Consider the following 6,648-nt stretch of genomic DNA (forward strand, 5'->3'; position numbering starts at 1 on the left):
TGCTTCACTTGCCTTGTCAAAGTACAGGGTGTGAGCACAACCTTATCAAAAGCTGTGTCCTGTTCGGACAAGTTGCCTTGCCTTGGCAAAAATCCACAGGGTGGAGTGGTTGGGAGGAGACAGAAAAGTAAAACCTTGAGGCTTGTTAATGCAGAGAGAGGGTGGAATGTTTGCTTACTGGATCATGGGTAATTATTTAGCTTCAGATTACATACAGCCTAAATAGTTTTTCTACCTATATAAAAGCATCTGATTCAAAATAATTTATCTGAAAATGTGGTCTCATAATTTCTCATCTTTCTCCATTTTCTGAGTTGCTGTTATTAATTTAATCTTACCCTTGTTGAATTACATAAATCCCATTCTAAGAATGAGAGTAGGTGCTAAGGTGAGGGCCAAAATCTATCACTGGGATATCACATATCCATTGATTTCTTGCTTCCAGTTGCTTTTACAGCTTCTTGGATCAGTACTTGTTTCTTTTTATTTACTGTCAAAGTATATGAATTCCCCACCACCACCACCAAATATTCACTTGGAAGGAGACAACAGATTTTGAACTTGAGGTTCGCTTATATTTTAATATGATGCAGGAAAGAAAGCAGATCTAAGGAGCTGACATTTGGGTAGGGGATAAGAAAAGAGCATTGGTGGTTGACTTCATTTTAAAAACTGTTTTTACATGACAGCCATAATGGGTAAGAGCTGTTAGTAGTGGAGTTGGAGTTCTTTATATACTATATATACAGAAATCAGGAACAGAAGCTTAATCTGCTTAATAAACACTTAAATACTCATTAGGAAATCTGTTCAGGCCGGAGTGCATTCCAAATAAGAATCCCCCCTTTGGATAATAGTCTTCATAAAATCCCTCCCAATAGGTTGCCAGCTGCAGTTTGGGAAATACCTGGAGATTTGGAGGGGTGGGGCCTGAGGAGGGAAGGATTTGGGGAGGAGATACTTCAATGGGATATAATGCCATAGAGTCTACCTAGGGGAGGGACGGTGGCTCAGTGGTAGAGCATCTGCTTGGGAAGCTGAAGGTCCCAGGTTCAATCCCTGGCATCTCCAAAAAAGGGTCCAGGCAAATAGGTGTGAAAAACCTCAGCTTGAGACCCTGGAGAGCTGCTGCCAGTCTGAGAAGACAATACTGACTTTGATGGACCAAGGGTCTGATTCAGTATAAGGCAGCTTCATATGTTCCAAAGTGACCCTCTTCTCCAGGGGAACAGATCTCTTTTGCATGGAGATCAGTAGTAATCCCAGGAGATCTCCAGCCACCACCTGAGATTCCTAATAAACCCTGTGAACTCTGTGTCACATATTAGAAATATAGAAATTGGGTTCCTCTTATGCAGCCATTTGAACTGAAGGAAAATATATTGAAATGCTCTCCAGAAAAGGCAATTTTGACTGGTCAGCCTCCTCTTGTGGAATGTTACAAAACCTATGGACTTCACTTATGAACATTTAGTACTTTTTGTTGGGAACACAGTGGGATTTGTTACTAGTATTTGCATATTCTTATGTACTTAACTTTGTATTTGTGAGCATATTTCAGCATTATTCTATTAAATCAGATTGTTTTGCCACCAACCTGATTTCTAATTTGATTGTACCTTTAAATATAGTGTTTGTTATGATATTACTTGTGATGGTTTCTGCTTGGTGGTTTTTCTTATCTTTGTATCACCTAGAAGTTGGCACTGGCAGCCGTATCTCCCAGATACCCATAGATGTAAGGAGTAGTGTTTTGTTCAAACTGGCATTCTATAGATATAATCCTATTTCCATAGCCACAGAGTTAGTCTTTGTAGCTGGCCTGATTATGGAAATCTCAAAGGGAGGATATTCATGGAGTATCAGTTCAGCCAATATACTCTTCCACATAATGTTTGCATGCAAGTAAAGTCAGGTGGGATCACCTGTTAGTCTTTTGCTTGTGTGAACCAGCCCCAAGCCGAGAGAATATGCCTGATTAGTAAAACAGAAAACCAAAGCTGAGGTGCAAGACTTACTCCAGCTCAAGTGGTTAAAACTCAAAGACCAGAAGTGCAAAAGTTCAGAATTCTCTTCGGCAGTGAAATATGGCTAGTCATTTGTTTGGCTGGCTAGTCGTTAGAAAATCTTCTGTGCCAAAGCAAAACATCAGCCATCCACATGGTAAAGTTTTGATCAGCACTGGAAATCTTGAAAAGTATCAGAGCTTTTTTTGTAGCAGGAACTCCTTCGCATATTAGGCCACACGCCCCTGATGTCGCCAATCCTCCTGGAGTTTATAGGAGGCCCTACACTAACAGGCTTGTAAACTCTTGGAAGATTGGCTATATCAGGGGTGCGGGGCCTAATATGCAAAAGAGTTCCTGCTAAAAAAAAAAAAAAGCCCTGAAAAGTATTAACATTGTGGAGTCAGTAGGAAAGAAATGAAAGTCACATTCTGTCGATATCTGTTCTAGTTCTTCCCTTTGCTGTATCCCTCACATACATTCCTTACTTTTGGCTGCGTCTCTCAAGAGATTATTTCTTACACAGATGAGGAGGTGATACATGTTTTAACAAGATACATCCTTTGACAAGAGATGGGAACTTGTGTATATGCAGAGCCTGCATCATGCATATATATGCATGAGTTACCATCTGTATAAGTTCCCATATGTATATACGGTAAGTTTCCATCTCTTAGTAAAAGATATTAGAAAACAGAAAATTAGGAAACAAACAGAATTAGGAAAATAATTCCTTGAGTTTCTGGAGAGCTGGTGTCAATCACTGTACTCATTGCTACGCTAGATGGACAGCTGACGCCCGATTCATGTGCGGCATTGCATGCTCAGTGCCTGCTGAACTGAAAAGATCAGACAAAGCATAAATTGATAATGAAACGTCTGACTTCATGTGCTAAGATGTAACAGATTTCAGAGATACCTTGTGATACAAGGGTTCTTTTTCACATTTATTGAGAATTGAACAGATTTTCTGATTTTCCATTTAAGCAAAGATGGTAAAAGGTAAAGGTAGTCTCACTGGGCAAGTGCCAAGTCATTACTGACCCATGGGATGACATTACATCACAATGTTTTATTAGCAGACTTTTTGTTACATAGTGGTTTGCCATTGCCTTTTCCAGTCATCTACACTTTCTCCCCAGCAAGCTGGGTACTCATTTTACCAACCTTGGAAGGATGGAAGGCTGAGTCAACCTTGAACCACGTACCTGAACCTGACTTCTGTCAGGATCAAATTCAGGTCATGAGCAGAGCTTGGACTACAATACTGCAGTTTACCATTCTGAGCCACGAGGCTCAAAAAGATGGTAAACTTCTCTTGGTGTACTTGAAGTAGTTTTACTGCAGCTGTCTATACTAGATCATGTGATAAGGTCCTTCTGGAGAAGAATCTGAGCAACATTATTGCCATCAGAATTTCAATTGTATGTTATTTTACGGTAAAACCTTGAAATATGTTTATATTATTGTAACATTTCCATCTCTCACCTTGCAAATCCACTCATGCATCCTCCAATCTGATAGGGACTGGGTTGCTATTTTACTAGTGTTACATAATGTAGCACGGCGCTCAGCATTGGTGTTATGCTTGCAACCTACATGGCACTTGCGGATATTGAGTGAAAATGAAAAGAATCAAAAAGCAGTGTTACTGCTGAAGTCATTTGTTCATAGTGAAATCTACTGGCAAGGCAAGTACAATTGTTTTTTTTAGATATATTACTGGCGCCATCTATGGATAGAAATGGAATGTGTCCGTTTTAGCTGTTAACATTGTTTAGGACAGGATTGTTTAAACTTCAGCACTTGGGAGCCCTGCAAAAAGATATCATGAATCAGAACACCGCATCAGAATTTCTTATTGAGTTGCATGTTTTGGAACTTAACTTGAATTCGATATTTAAGAACGAGCTGATCTGTTCGTTCTGGAAAATGTCACTTTCAGTTTGAAAAGCCTTGGTCTTGGCTTTTTATAATTCAGTAAGTTGGTTCAGAGGTCTTAGATTTCCAGCTTCTTTTAAATTGTCTTTGTTTCTAAGACTTTAGCATTTATTGCCATTGTGTCTTCATACTTAATAAGAGTCAGGCTCAAAAGTATACCTAAAAACAGGGCTTTCTTTAAAAAAAAAAAAAGCAGGAACTCCTTTGTATATTAGGCCACACGCCCTGATGTAGTCAATCTCCAAGTTTACAGGGCTGTTATTACAGGGCCTACTGTAAGCTCTTGGAGGATTGGCTACATCAGGGGTGTGTGGCTAATATGTAAAGGAGTTCCTGCTACGAAAAAAGCCCTGCTTAAAAATAAAACCAAGAGGTTTTAGATGTTAAAAAGAGCGATGGGCCACAAAGCCATAGTTCTCTGACTTGTATGCAAGCTGTAGGTCAAATGTTGCTAACGTCTGGCCTAACATATGCAAAACATTCACTGGCACTCCAACAGTGAATCCATGGCTAAATATTGCATGTTTCCATGACTGCATATAGCTATGTAACGCAGATGAAAAAGAACATTGGTAGCAAGTGTTTACATAACCAATTTCCACTGTTACTTCATAATAGGTGTTACTTCCAGGAGCTTTTTGGGACTGGAAGATAATCCACGTTCTAGAACTGAGCCTTTGTCTGAACTGAACCATGGAGGGCTGTCCTTTGCTTCTTAACAGAGCATCTCCCTAAAGAATTCTTTCACTTTTGCACACTGTGAAGGAAGCACTCTATAGCAAGTTCCTCCCACCGCAACCTTTTTCCTACGACTGGAAGCCCCTGTTTACAAGTATCTCACCATTGTTATGTATGTAAATACTTGACTTATGGCAACCCTAACAATGGACATTCAAGGAAGGGGAGAAGCAGAAGTTAGTTTGCCATTGCCTTTCTATGCAGAGTCTTCCTTAGTGGTCTCCCATCCAAGCGCTGACCCTGCTTAGCTTCTGAAATCTGATGAGATGGAGCTGTAGCATGTAGTTTTCCCTCCTTCTCACCACTGTTGCCAGAGAGTAAACAGAGTAGGCAGCATGGAGAGGATGAGTGCTAGGAATCCTCACAAGTACTCTGGTTCTGTTTGTTTGTTTGCTTGCTTAGATACTACTTTGGAGTGACATTTACATAATGCATATTGTTGGAACTCTTTGTCTAGGGCAGTGATGTTCTGTATTTTTGGTGCTTGGGGGGCACAGTGGAAAGGCTTCTAGTGTCCTGGCCCCACTGGTGGACCTCCTGATGGCACTTGGGTTTTTTTGCCACACTCACAGAATGTTGAACTGGACCATTGGCCTGATCCAGCATGGCTTCTCTTATGTTCTTAATTCATAAAGACAAACACCCACCGGTATACTGTCATTAGGATTGCTATGTGTACTTTAGGGCTAAACCAGACATGACTCTCTGAGTTTTGTGAAGGGAAGTCCCCATGTTATTCCCCTTTTAAATAAGATTGGGCTTCTGGGTATGGGGGAAAGGGCAGTTTAAGTGTCCGCCACCATTTCCCCTACCTGAATTTAAAGGCATATGCTAAAGACATTTGTCTCTCTTCTCTAACAAGTATAATTGTGTAGATACCACCCAATGTCAGTTTAGTGTCCAGAAGTGTTAAGGAACGCATCTCGGATATGGGTAAAGTTTTCTATTGGCAATGCATTAGTAGTAGTAGTAATAATGGTAATACATCACTATCATGAAAGCCTCTATAAAATGGCCCTATGGCCCTCCATAGAGTCATTTCAGGTCAGTGAAATGGTGGGTGGGTGGGGAGAGCAAGCCTTTTTCTCACTTGCAGTCCCAATCTGAATAAGGCTTGTGTGTGGGCTGTTTAAAGGTGGGGAAACCATACAATGTCGCATCTGCTTTTGCTTGGAGACTTCCATCTATCTCAAATTTGGGGTCTCCTCATGATCCTGTGACACAGATGAAACTTTTCTTCAGCAATCATCTGTTTTAAAAAAGCATTGAGAGAATCTAGCTAGGTAATGGCTGAAAATCTTCCAACATTCAGACTTCACAAGAATTTACAGGGCCCTATCTATTTAACAAGATTTGACATGTGAATAAAAATCCTTCTGACTTCCAATATATTTGTAAAGTAGTAGAATTAGCCTCCCCAAATAAATAAGAATATTGTAATAAGGCACTATACTAAACCAAAGGTTCCTGTTGCTTTGGAACACCATTCCGTTTTCCTTGGGTATTTTTTACCCTTTCACTCTTGACAGGTATGGCAACTGTTCTGAGATATTTACAAGACTTCAGTTTTATATTACAAATTAGCTTTTGCTGGGCAACATATAAAAGCAGCTTTTCCCTTGTGAACTAAATTGGAAGGCTGATGGCACAGTTGCTACAAACACCATTGCAGAGTTGTTCTACATAATTAAATATTTTGAGAAATAATTGCAACATCCGTTTTGGGGACTGATTAGCATTCTGTTTACTGATACTTTCCTAATGAGTTCCTGTTCAACTTACTTTTTTTTAAAAGAGACATATTCTAATTTTTATTAGGAATAAATGTTACTGATAATTGTACTTCCGTCACCTCCTGAACCCAACTCACTTTGTTTGTTTGTTCGTTCGTTGTATTTGATTTATAGCCCATCCCAAATGGGCTCTGAGCAGGTAACAACAATCAATAATACAAAATTAAAAT

The sequence above is a fragment of the Heteronotia binoei genome, chromosome 9 (genome assembly GCF_032191835.1).
Source record: "Heteronotia binoei isolate CCM8104 ecotype False Entrance Well chromosome 9, APGP_CSIRO_Hbin_v1, whole genome shotgun sequence".
In the NCBI taxonomy this organism is placed as follows: domain Eukaryota; kingdom Metazoa; phylum Chordata; class Lepidosauria; order Squamata; family Gekkonidae; genus Heteronotia; species Heteronotia binoei.